A 12347-nucleotide genomic window follows, 5' to 3' on the forward strand; every position below is an offset into this window, starting at 1 on the left:
GTTTCTCTCAGTTGGGTTTTCTGGTCTCTGAATGGAGACATGGGTTCAAATCCCACTCCTGACATATCCTCCAATTTGTATCTAGAGAAGTGACCTCATTTCCCTCTCTCCCATGACATTGCAGGAGCCCTTGCTCAGCATTTCTCTGAGGCTGCATCTACCCAGCAGCGTTCTGTGGGCAAAACGGCCATTATTCCGAAATAACGGCCATTACACTGCAATAACAATGGGAGCATCTACACATGAATTCTGTTATTCTGACTTCGGAGGATTATTCTGTTATTCTGACCAGTGGTCTGAGGAGCCAGGAGGTTTCCAGGCTGCAGACAGACAAGCCCACAGGCAAAGACAAAGCAAAATCTCAGCTACTTCCTGCTCAGCCCAGCGGGGTCTCTGTGTGGCCCCCAGACCTTTTGTTTGCCTTTCCCCAGGTGCAGGGGCCCAGATTCAGCAACACTCACAGGCCCCACAGGAGGGGGCTGGTTTGATGCTTCACCCCACGGCCCAGCAATGAGCCCCCAAACTCTGCCTGTGCTCTGAGTCCCCGCCCCCCCCCCCCCACCTGAGACTCTGTTTGCTTGAGACCCCAGAGCCCTCCCTTGGGCTGCCTGGCATGTGGGGACTCAGGTCTAGTGGTGGATTTGTAGAGTCCCACAGCAGCTGCTGCCAGCGTGCGGATGTGCACATCTGTCTGGGGTTACTGGGCACCGGCCTGATTGGGTGAGTCCCGGATTCTGTTCCTGCCATGATGGACATCCATCTGATTAACCCCCTTCACTTCCAGCCCTTCCTGAGAGTTGCTGCTTCCTTGACTAGATGGCCAGCCGGGTCCATTCCGTAGAGCTGCCGGAGAGGGAGCTTTCCCAATCTCCACTGGTATTTCCTGGGGCTTTGTGTAGGGGATTGGGCTTGGCCATCTTCTCTGCTGGAAATGCCTCTTCTTTGGAAAGCAGCTCCCAGGAGTTCATGGAACTTCTTCTTCTCAGCTTGGGACAAGGACAAGCAAGGTGCGACGGGACAGGGGTTTATGTGATGATGACAGGGGTGCAGAAAGCAAATAAGAAATTATTTTTTCACCTACTTAAGAACCAGGGTGACAGAATGAAACTGGTAAGTAACCAAGTTAAAAAGGAAGCATTTTTGCACCCAGTGGAACTCCTTGCCAGAGGATGGTGTGAAGATGAAATCTACAAGAAAGTCCAAAAAAGAACTGGATGATGTAATGTAAATGTCAATCAATGGCATTTAACCAGGATGGACAGGGCTGGTGTCCCTAGCTGGTGTATTCCAGAAGCTGGGAATGGAGGGATCACTTAATAACTGTCTGTCCTGAGGATTCCCTCGGGACAATGAAATTGGCTGCTTTTGTGAGACAGGATCCTGGGCTAGCTGGACAACTGGAAAGGCCCAGTCTGGTTGCTTTGATGTCCTGTGAAAGGCTAGTGTAGGTGAGCAAAGACGCTTCTACCTTGTGTTCCTGATGCTCTAGCGGTTAGGAGCCAGCCCTCTCACTGCTGTGGCTTTGGTTCAATTCCCAGTCAGGGAAACTGTCCTCAACTTTCACATAACAGTTCCCTTGCCATTTTTCTCACCACATGTTACAGCAGCTGTAACCCAAAAGGCTAACTCAAGTCCTCTTTCCCACCTCACCCACACTGCTAAGACAGCACTTGCCATTTTCAGAAGGGGCAGAGCTGGGTGACTCTAACTGCCCCTCCCCTCTCCTGCATGGGCAGCACTACAGGAAACTCCATGGTGCACACAGCACTAGCCCAGCGCAGTGTCAGGTCGGCACAAGATCCATTGGTTCACTTTGGATGTTGAAGGAGACAACCCAGAACTGGCTCCAGTCCCCACTCAGTAACCTGGGGAAATGACCCACCAGGCCTGGGCCCCTCGGAGAGGCAACGATTCCCCACTGGCCAGGGCAGAGCCTCCCTCTGACACAGTCATGGAGCCTTCTCCCCCTGCTCCTGCCTCCCCCTTCACTCAGCTCTCACTGCTCGGTGCTGCCAGGGAGGGGCCTCACTGCGAGAGCCGCCTGGGCAGGTTCCTGCCACAGAGACACGTCCCAGAGCAGGACGGATGCTCAGACCGACACTGAGTGTTGCTCAGTGCTGGGGTGAGACAGGGAAGGAAAAAAGGGTCTAACGGCGCCTGCAGCCTTTCAGAACAGCCGCCAGCTGCATCCAAAGTACCAGCCCTTCCCTCCACGCTCGCTGGGCTCCACCGGGCACTCCCTGGATTCAGGCCTCTCCAGTGCCAGCCTAAGTGCTCCGGAGAGGACAGGGCAGCTCCAGGGGCAGAGTCCTTTTTTCTGCAGTAGTTCAAACCCAGCCCCTTGGCTCGAATTGACGTTACTCCTCATTTTTTGCCCTCTGTGCCTCCCCACCCTCCAAACACACCCCAACACACCCCTTCCCACTTTCCTCTCCCCCTCCCCCGGCTGGTAACACAATCAGGACTTTTCCCTGTTGAAAGAACAAACTCTCTGGTTTTTATGTGGGGAATGTAGAACTGGGGAGGGGCTGGGGAAAAACCCTGGGAGGGGGAGGAGGCTGGGAGGAAGGGCTAAGGCTGGCACCTTCCTCTGATGGTCCCACTGCCTCATGTCAGGGGCCTCAGCAGCACTGGGGGGTGGCTCCAGGGGGAGAAGCTGGTTCAGAGGAACTTGAGCTGCTGGGCCACTGAAGCAGGCCCCCAGCAGCAGCCTCTGTGCAGGGCTCACACGCTCCAGGCCTCCCGGTCATATTGAGTCTCCCCATGTGGCTTGGGCTCCAGAGCCTGCCCCCCAGCTGGTGCCTTGAGGTAGCCACTGCAGCATCAGTTTAAAGGAGCAAACAACAGCAGTGATGTTGTGGTTGGGCATCAGTTCCCTTGCTTATGGGGACAGGAAGCCAGGCCAAGGCCCTTTTAGCCACTGGGGCTGTGCAGACTGGAGCCTCCCCCTACCAGATCTCTGCCCTGCTTCCTGCAAAGCTCACATTTTTGCTTGTTTCTTCTTCCCTGTCCATAGCAGGCAGCTAAAGAGAGGGATGTCACCAAACCAAATAGCCCTGTGGCCAGCATGGGGCTTGAACCCATGACCTTGGTGTTATTAGCACCACACTCTAACCAGCTGAGCTAACCGGCCAATAAAAATACAGCTCACCAGTGGCCCTTTCAAGAAAGGAGCCTCAGGCAGCTGCAGCGATGTCTCTGAAGCTGCCAATGGCTCTTCTCTGACAGGGCCACTGGCGACTCACTGTGATGTGCGCTGGCTAGTCCAGCTGGTTTGAGGGTTGGTCAAGGTGGCTGGCGGCCGGCAGACCCAGTGCAAAGAGGCAGCAGGAATCTCTTGCTGCCAGCACCTTGCCTCCCAGCTTCTTCCCTGCTAGCAGCAGCCGCAGCCCCTTTCGGCCCCTGGGTCAGCCCAGAAAGGGAGGCGGGAATGGGGCCTCAGATTACAGGATTCAGAGTCCTGAGCACTGTTCTTAACACCAACCACCCCTCACTCAACTGAGCCAAACTGGTGCCCCAGTTCATGCCCACTGGGACCTGTTTTACTTGGTTTCCTTCCACCCAGAGCCCCCTTCTTCTCCTGGTCTGCGAGGAGCATCACTGGGATCCTTTCTCATATCCCAGCACAGGGCCATCTCTCCAGTGACAGGAGATGGGGCTGGTTTCAGGATTTCTTTTAGCGCAGCATGAAGCAAGGGGAGACAGAGGAAAATCAACCCCGTTTGCAAGCTTTGTGTGACAGGAGGGGTGTGAGCTGGGGAGCCTGCCCCCCCAGAAGGTACATTTGGTTGCACCCAGGGGCAGCAAGAATTCAGGCCCTCAGGCCAGTGCATTGGGGACAACGTGTGAGCCCTTCCATGAGCATTTTCTGCTCCTACTGGGGAAGGCAGCTGGGCAGGACCAGCCTGCAGCCCACGTCCCTTTCAGCCCCAGGTGCAGGAGGTAACAGAGAGGGGAGGAAAGTCCATGGCCAGAGCCTCCTCCCAGCTGTCTGGCCCTGCGCAGAGTCTGTGCATGATGGAGCCTCTCCCAGCAGGCCGATGGCCTGTTCTCTGCAAAGTGCTCAGCCTGTTTCATTCCTTTGCAGGAGCGAGTGGGATACACGCGCCCTGTTCCTCACTGACAGGATTGTCTTCCTCCCTTGGTTTCACACAGGGTCTGTCCTCCTTCCAGGGAGGAATGCAAATCCAGATGAGTGAAATTTCAAATGAAACATGGATTTGAACTTCCTGAGCTTCATTTGCATAATTTCAAACACCAAGTCCAATTGAGACCCACTAAATCAAACCCAGAGGCACCCCCACCAGCACTGCATTGGAGCATTTCCATTTGCGCCACATTCTGGGTCCTGCCCAGCTGCCTTCCCCAGTGGGAGGAGAAAATGCTCATGGAAGGGCTTTTTCCAGAAGAGCAGTGCAGTGTAGACACAGCCTGAGCGTCGCTCAGCACTAGCAGGAAACAGGGAAGGACAAAACAGTCTAACGGCACCTGCAGCCTTTCAGAACAACCCCCAGCCCCAACCCCAAGGACCAGCCCTTCCCTCCACCCTCCCTGGGATCTGCTGGACAGGTCCAGACGCAGGCATGGGCGAGCCCGGTAGCTGCCCAGGATGTCAACCGATGTGGGGTGCCCGATGGCAGATGCATCCCTTACAGCTGCCATCAGGCGTCACGTGCCCAGCTCCCGCAGCACCTTCTCACCCGCATCCCTATGGTGCATGCCAGCAATGCTCTCCCCCCACAGACGCAGGCCCCACACGGGCAAGGCCTGCTGCTGGAAACTGTCTGGATTCAAGCCCACCCCAGCGCCAGCCTAAGGATTGCTGGTCTATAAAAGCTGCCTTGGAAATGAGGAAGCAGCTAAAGTGACTCTGATGGGACTCGAACCCACAACCTTTGAATATCTAGGTATGCTTACACCAGCTCCCTGCAGCTTAGAAGTCCAACGTGCTTTCCATTGCACCACAGAGCCTGATTGATACCTCCACTCTGCTTTGTAGCATGTACATTGCTGGGGGAAAAGAAAGGGGAGGCAGGTCTGTCTCTTTTGGGAGAGCAGGTAGAAAGAGGGAGAGGGCCACTGAGCCCCCGCCAGGGAAAATAAGAGATAAGAACTGAGCTGCACCTGAAGAATGTGGGCATTGACCCCACTGCATTTTGCATGGTAAGCAAGTGCTCGGTCAGCTGAGCTGAGCTAGCTCTCCTACCTGTGAAAGATGCATCTGCCTCACCTACCCTGTTCCAGAGCTGCCCGAGGCTCCTTTCTGAAAGGGCCACTTGTGGGACTGACACCCGTGGGCCGGCTAGTTCGGAGGTTTAGGACGTGGTGCTCATATCACACTGACGCGTCTTAAGAGCAAGCCCCTTATTTCAAGCTATAACGGGCTCGCTATTCCGACGTCCCTGCAAACCTCATGGTGCGAGGAGTGAGGGATGTTTCAGAACAGCGATTTATTTGGAACTAAGTGCTGTGCAGCCAGCGGCAAATTACAAAATGAGCTATTTCAAAATTGACTCGAAATAAGCTACCCAATTGCATCGCTTATTCTGAGCTATGGGACACACCCTAGTGAGTTAGAGCCCAGCTCTGCCCCCAGCTCCCTGCTTCACCCACCCACGTACTGACTCCCTCGCTGCCAGGGGGCTGTTTGCATTGGCCTCCTCTCTCTGTAGCCAGGCTTCAGCCAGGACTGAGACTCAGGCAGCAGAATGTGACCCGGCTCCCTGCACCTGGGCCCTGCATTTCTCATCCCTTCAGAGACACTTGCCAGTGGAGGAATAAATCAGTCACGTGAGTGTAGATTATGAAACTTTGTAGCTGTTGTTGCCTTGGAAACTCCCCACAGACCTTCCCCTGGGGTCCCGGGCAGCCGCTCACATTGCACAGCTCGCTTCGAGGTGAGGTGCTGTGTAGACACACCCAGCGTGTTGAGGGCCAACCTGCTGGGGGGAGGCTCTGGTTACTCTCTTTCCTTGTCTCTCTCAGACTGCATCTACACTGCAAGGCTACGTCTACACTGCAGGTTTTTTGAGCTGTTCACTGCAGCTGTTCTTGCCCAAAATCTTGCAGAGCGTCTACATTGCAGACACGTTTTTGCTCAAGTAAATTTATAGTTCAGCATCAGACAACAGGGCTTCTTGTTCAAGAATTATTCCTCTCCCCACGAGGAATAAGCCCTCTTGCGCAATCACTCATCTATAAGGAGGCAGTGTGGATGGGCAACAGGGGTTTCTTGCTCAAGAAAGCCCTGTTGCTAAAATGCCCATCAGAGATTTCTTGGAAGGAGCTCTCTTGCATAAAAGTACTTTTCTTGTGCAAAAGCACATGGCAGTGTGGACGCACTGTTACACAAGACCTTTGCACAAGAACTCTTGCACAAAACAGTTCTTGAGCAAGAAGCCTGCAGGGCAGATGTAGCCAGGGGGTGTTTGGGTTTGTTACCAGCATTGAGCTTTGTACCACAGCCCAGGGAACATTGTGAAAAGGCAAAACCTTCCAGCCCTGGGTGACCCCGGCCAGCCAGGAAGTGGCACAAAGGTTCCCTGAAGCACTGACATTAGCTATTTGAAACAAACCCCCGCACCTGAGAGGTGGTTAAGGCGATGGACTGTTCAAATCCCATTCTCACAATGTGTTTGCAGCCTTCTCTCTAGCCTGTCCCAGAGATTCAGTGCCAGCCCCTCCTGTACCCCTGCCTGCCCCAGCCCCTCCCACTGCAGCCTGGGGAAAGGGGAAATCTCCATAGAGACACTCCCAGCTGGGACCCTCAATCCCTTCTGCCCTCAAGGGGAAACCTCACAAAGGAGATTCCAGGCAGCCAGGCCATGGGGGTCTCTGAGATGCCCCAGCCCTGCAGCCTGTCCCACCTGGCTGTTGCCATGGTCCCTCTGTGAGGTCACTGCCTCCCAACCAATGAGCTGAGGTGCTGCACAAGGCCCTTGTGATGTCACTGCTGCCTTGCAGGCTCATGTCCTGCCCCTGGCCAGCCCCTTGGCATGTGTGAGCTGCTCCCCGTCACTCAGGGCTGGTTCTGGGGCTCAAGCAGGGAACAGCAGAGGCTGCTCAGGGGGCCACATTGCTAGGCCAGGGGCCCTCCTGTGGGGCTGTGAGTGTTGCTGTCCCTGCTGAACGGACAGGGCTATAGAGCCTCAGGAAGCTGCAGCGGTGGGAGACACTTCCCTGGTTTTGGGAGGGAGACGAGATGTCAAGGCCCATGACTCGGAGCCAGCTACCGATACCCATGGAAAGCTGATTTTCAGAGGGGTGTGATCAGCCCTTCCTGTGTATCTGGCTTCTTCAAAGGGGATTAATCAGGAGCTAAAAGTTAAAGAAGGAACATTTAGAAGGGTGAATTTCTTTCCCTGACAACATTTTCTTTTTGCCCCAGTGGTCTAATGGACAAGGCACTGGCCTCCTAAGCCAGTGATTGTGGGTTCAAGTCCCACCTGGGGTGACAGGTTTCCTTTCACTGACAAGGAGTTTACATCCTTTTGCTCTCAGAAAGGATGCTCCACAGTTGTCTCACACCCAGCAGAAGTTGTTCAGACCCCTCACTAGCCAATGCTGGTGTTAGGTGCAAATCTGAGTGCTGAAAGCCCAGGTATTCAAAGTCAGAACAAAGGGGCGCATTTTGCTCTAGAAGGTCCAGAAGTGACAAAGCGGAGCAGGAGGATGAGAAGGCCCATGAGAGGCAGAGACTCCAGAGCAGTGGGGAGGGGGGGGGGCTAGATATTTGGTCTGGCAAAGTGACAGAAAATCCCCAGGCCCCGAGCATGGTGTGGGCGAGGCCCATGGGGCAGTTTGCCTGGTGGGGTGGAGAAGCTGGGGTGCTCTGGGAGTGGATAAGGTCCCTGGCTGTGCTGCGCCGCCTGCCGTGTGTGTGACTCAAACTGTCCCTCGTTCCCTTTTGTGTGTCTGTTACAGTTCCAGTGTCTTTCCTCAGGCACGTTCATCCGGCAAAGACCCCACCAAGGATCTTGTATCTTCCTTTGTGCATCTCAGCCGCAGACACAGCCAGGGCTGGAAGGAAATTGCTGCACTTTGGGAGTCAAAGGTGTTGTCTGGGACCATAGAGTAGAGCAATTAAACCTATCTGGCCAAGGAAGACAGCATGGCTTAGGTGCCTAAAGCACCTGCCTTATAAACAGACAAACCAGGATTCAACTCCCAGTGGTGCCTTATTACAGCCTTTGCTCACATTTTCCTATGTGTTTCTGGGACACAGGAGAGGCCTCCCCTGGCCACCCATGGAACTGCTGGTTCAGGAAAAGGCTGATTGGGGAGGAGTGTTGGGAAGAAGGAAACCATGGATGAGAAGCACCTGATGCCCACATACCCTCACTCTCCATGGCTGCAGGAGCTGCAGAGGTTGCACCTCAGGCTCTCTGATCACGGACACCCCCAGGGAATCACAAGGGTGTGTGGCGCTGGCTCTCCTGTCTCAGCAATTGCAGTCAGAGCCCTGCCTTGCCAGTACCAGTCACAGCAGCCTCTGCACCTGCTCCAGGCTTGTGGTTTCCTTCTTCCCAACGCTCCTCCTCAATCAGCCTTTTCCTGAACCAGCAGTTCCATGGGTGGCCAGGGGAGGCCTCTTCTGTGTCCCAGAAACACATAGGAAAATGTGAGCAAAGGTTGTAATAAGGCACCACTGGGAGTTGAACCCAGGTTTGTCTGGGGCTGTGGTTGCTGCTGACAGGGAAGGACCTGGGAAGCAAGATGCTGACAGCAAGAGATTCCTGCTGCCTCTTTGCCCTGGATCTCAGTGCGCCATGCCAGCCGCCAGCCACCTTGACCAACCCTCAAACCAGCTGGATGAGCCAGCCCACATCACAGTGAGTCGCTAGTGGCCCTATCAGAGAAGAGCCATTGGCAGCTGCAGAGACAGGTTTCAGCTGCTGGAGGCGCCTTTCTGAAAGGGCTATTTGTGAGCTGTGTTCTGGTTGGCTGGCTAGCTGAGTTGGTTAGAGCATGGTGCTGATAATGCCAAAGTCATACATTCAAGCCCCATGCTGGCCACAGAGTTGTTTGCTGTGGTGACTGTTCTACCTCCCTTTAGCTGCCTACTATGGACAGGGAAGCAGAAACAGGCAAAAGGCTGAGGCTTTTCAGGAAACAGGCCAGAGAGCTGGTAGGAGGAGGTTCCAGCCTGCACAGCCCCAGTGGCTGAAAGGCCCTTGGCCTGGCTGGCTTTCTCCAATAGCAGGGAAAACTCTTCTCTTCCCTCTATTGGGAGTCTACTCATGGGCTTGCTGGCTCAGCTGTTTAGAGCTTGATGCTAATAATGCCCAGGTCACAGGTACAAGCCCCATGCAGACCCCACAACAGTCAAACCCCCAAAACGCGGTGAGAGGGAGCCCTTGGCTGTGGGACCCCTTGTGCCTGTTGTTCAGGGTTAAATAAGATCTCCCCCAGGAGGTTGCCTGTTCCCTTCCCACCTTGCATTGGCTGGGAATCAAATCAAGCAAGGGGCAGCAAACGCCAGGCACTGTCATGGTCTGGGGCACAGATACAGACCGTCTTGGAGCTGTGGTCCCAGGAGGAGTCTCTGCAGGCCCTGCAGTCCATGCGGAGGAATGCCGACATTTTTGGCCAAATGGCCAATGGTCTAGCAAAGAAAGGCCACCTCCCTCCTACCCCCGCATCCTAGACCAAGTCAGAGCCACGGTCAAGGAATCGCAGCAGAGGTATGTGAGGGAGGAACTGCATTACTGTGCATGCTCTCGGAGAGGATGAAAAGCGGCGAGAGGCAGCCCTCAGCTGCAGAACCCATTTGTGCCTGTTTTTCAGGGTTCAAGTAAAACCTCAGTAAGAAGATTTGATGCACACTCTTTACATTGCATTGGCTGGGAATTGAACTCAGGTCAACTGCTTGGAAGGCAGCTATGCTCACCACTATACCACCAATGCCTGCTTGCCAAAATGCTGGGAAAATTAGTGAGGGAAACCCATGTCTGCCATGAGGCTGGCCAGAGGCGAGAGGGTGCCCGTGTGGTTTGGGTAAAGCAGAACTTCTTGGCCATTAGGCAAAGTCCAGAAGTGGTGATGCTGGGGGAGTGGCTGCTCTGAGCTCTCCGTGGTGTGAGGAGCCGGGCAAGAGAGGAGTCCCAGAGGTTGTTGGGTGGGAGAGTAGAGTTTATCAGACTCTGGGCTAAGCTCTAGAGCAGCCAAGGGAGAGGTGGGGAAGTGACTTCTGGATACTTTTTGTGGCCCAGGGATGCGGACCAAGAGCGTCCTTGTGCTTTTTGCCGTAAAGTGTTGTTTGTGGGTCCTTTGCCTAAGATCGAGCACGTCTGCCTTCCGGAGAGCCATGTCACAGGCACAAGCCCCCAGAGCCCCATTCAGGGACACATCACAGGACCAAGCACGGGGCAGAAACACTGGGCACTGTCAGTGTCTGGGCCAGAGATAAAGACCCTCTTGGAGCTGTGATCCGAGGGGGAGTCTCTGCAGGCCCGGCAGTCCAGGGGGAGGAATGCAACATTTATAAACATAAAAACATAAGAACGGCCATACTGGGTCAGATCAAAGGTCCGTCTAGCCCAGTGTCCTGTCTGCCGACAATGGCCAGCACCAGGTGCCCGAGAGGGGGTGGACCGAAGACAACGATCAAGCGATTTGTCTCCTGCCATCCGTCTCCAGCCCCTGACAAACACAGGCCAGGGGCACCATTTTATCCCCTGGCTAATAGCTTTTATGGACCTAACCTCCATGAAATTATCTAATATATGGCCCAATGGCTGATGGCCTTGCAGAGAAAGGCCACCTCCCCCCTCCTGCATCCTAGACCAAGTCAGACCCAAGGTCAACGAATTGCGGGAGGGGTATGCGAGGGCCCGTGAGGACAGGTCCCGCTCTGGGGAAGCACCGCAGCACTGTGCATACTGTGAGGAACTGGACCGAATCCCGGGGTGTGGGGAGCCCCTGTCTCCAGGGATAGTTGTGGAGTCTGGGATGGAGACACCTGGGAAGCAGCGGCTGCAGCTTCAGGATGACAACGCTGATGACCTGCAACTCCAGGGGATGCAGGAGGACTCCCAAACGTCTTCAGACAGCGGGGAGGGAACATCAGGTGAGTGCTGGGAGGTTGCAACACCCAGGACATGTCCACACTTGCAGTCTCCTTCAGGAGAGGGATCCAAATGGAGACATTCAAAATTGTAAATGAAACCGGGATTTAAATATCCCGCGCTCTATTTGCATAATCGTGTCCGGGTGCTGTTTCAAAATACTTTATTATGAAATAAAAAACACTGTTTAGATGCAGTTATTTGGGGAGAAAACCCTTCTTCTGAAATAACCCTTAAGCACTCCCCTCTGGTCTGGACCTAACAGCAGTGTCAGCGTTTGCTAGTCGGGGCTCTGGACAGCACCTGCGCAGAGGGAGATGGCAACTGCGGGACTCCGTGGCCAAATGTCCCAATGTCTCAAAGCAGAAAAGACAGCAAAAGAGGCCAATGCAAACAGCCCCCTGGCAGCGAGGGAGTCAGCATGTCGGTGGGTGGGGCAGGGAGCTGGGGGCAGATTTTGACTCTAACTCGCTGGGTGACCTTGGCCCATTCAGTGAACCTCTCCCTGTCTCCATGGCCCTGTCTGTACAGCAGGGACAGCAACACTAACAGGCTCCGCAGGAGGGGGCTGGTTTAATGCTTCACCCCAGGGCCCAGCAATGAGCCCCCAAGCTTGCCCTGTGTGCTGGAAGCCAGGTTTGCTGTGTGAATTCTGTGGGGCGGGTGAGGTCAGGCCTGAGCACTGGGATTATTTACCAGTTTCCCTTATCCTGGGACACTGCTGACTTCACAGCTGTGGTGGCCGAGTGGTTAAGGCGTTGGACTAGAAATCCAATAGGGTTTCCCTGCGCAGGTTCAAATCCTGCTCACAGCGCGGCCTGTGTTTTGGCCACGCCCTAACCAGGGCAACAAGCTGCACAACCCCTGAGCCACTCTCCTCAACCCCAGTCAATCCCTTTCTGCGCCTTCCGAGAGAGACACGGCGCATGGTGCCTCCTTATGGGTCCCTGGGCTCTGGGGAAACTATCAGCTCCTGCAGCCTCTGCCCTTTACCCAGCACCCCATGGCTCAGCCCTACCCCTGGGCGCTGCCCTGCTCCAGTGTGTGATAGGAGTTGAGTGAGAGGATGGAGCATCTGGGCCTCCCCCAAAGGTCCATCCATGAAGGGCAGAAATGCTGGGGATATGATGTGGGTCACTCCTCCCGAGGTGCACACCCCCCCCCCCCCGTGTTGGGAGCAAAGGTTCTAGAGAAGTATTGGAGCGGGGAGGTCTTGTTCCCTGCTCTTGCTCTGCCTTGGGCAAAGAATTAGTAACAGAATATTTGTCCAAGTTTATGTAC

The 12347-nt window shown here is 54.8% G+C and overlaps 1 protein-coding gene and 5 non-coding genes across 8 annotated transcripts in view; 3 read left to right on the forward strand and 3 right to left on the reverse strand.

The window, feature by feature from the left end:
* LOC142821516 (uncharacterized) overlaps positions 1-12347 on the forward strand; it is a 369045-nt gene that overhangs the window by 158461 nt on the left and 198237 nt on the right. The window lies entirely within an intron of this gene.
* On the reverse strand, positions 3060-3133 carry TRNAI-AAU (transfer RNA isoleucine (anticodon AAU)). The gene has a single exon. It is a non-coding gene; the product is annotated as a tRNA-Ile (tRNA).
* TRNAR-UCU (transfer RNA arginine (anticodon UCU)) lies at positions 4866-4971 on the reverse strand. The gene is made up of 2 exons: positions 4935-4971; positions 4866-4901 (listed from the first exon to the last, which is right to left on the reverse strand). It is a non-coding gene; the product is annotated as a tRNA-Arg (tRNA).
* TRNAR-CCU (transfer RNA arginine (anticodon CCU)) lies at positions 7381-7453 on the forward strand. The gene has a single exon. It is a non-coding gene; the product is annotated as a tRNA-Arg (tRNA).
* On the reverse strand, positions 9835-9906 carry TRNAG-UCC (transfer RNA glycine (anticodon UCC)). Its single transcript has one exon. It is a non-coding gene; the product is annotated as a tRNA-Gly (tRNA).
* Positions 11799-11880, forward strand: TRNAS-AGA (transfer RNA serine (anticodon AGA)). Its single transcript has one exon. It is a non-coding gene; the product is annotated as a tRNA-Ser (tRNA).

Source organism: Pelodiscus sinensis, chromosome 31 (assembly GCF_049634645.1).
Source record: "Pelodiscus sinensis isolate JC-2024 chromosome 31, ASM4963464v1, whole genome shotgun sequence".
Taxonomy (NCBI): domain Eukaryota; kingdom Metazoa; phylum Chordata; order Testudines; family Trionychidae; genus Pelodiscus; species Pelodiscus sinensis.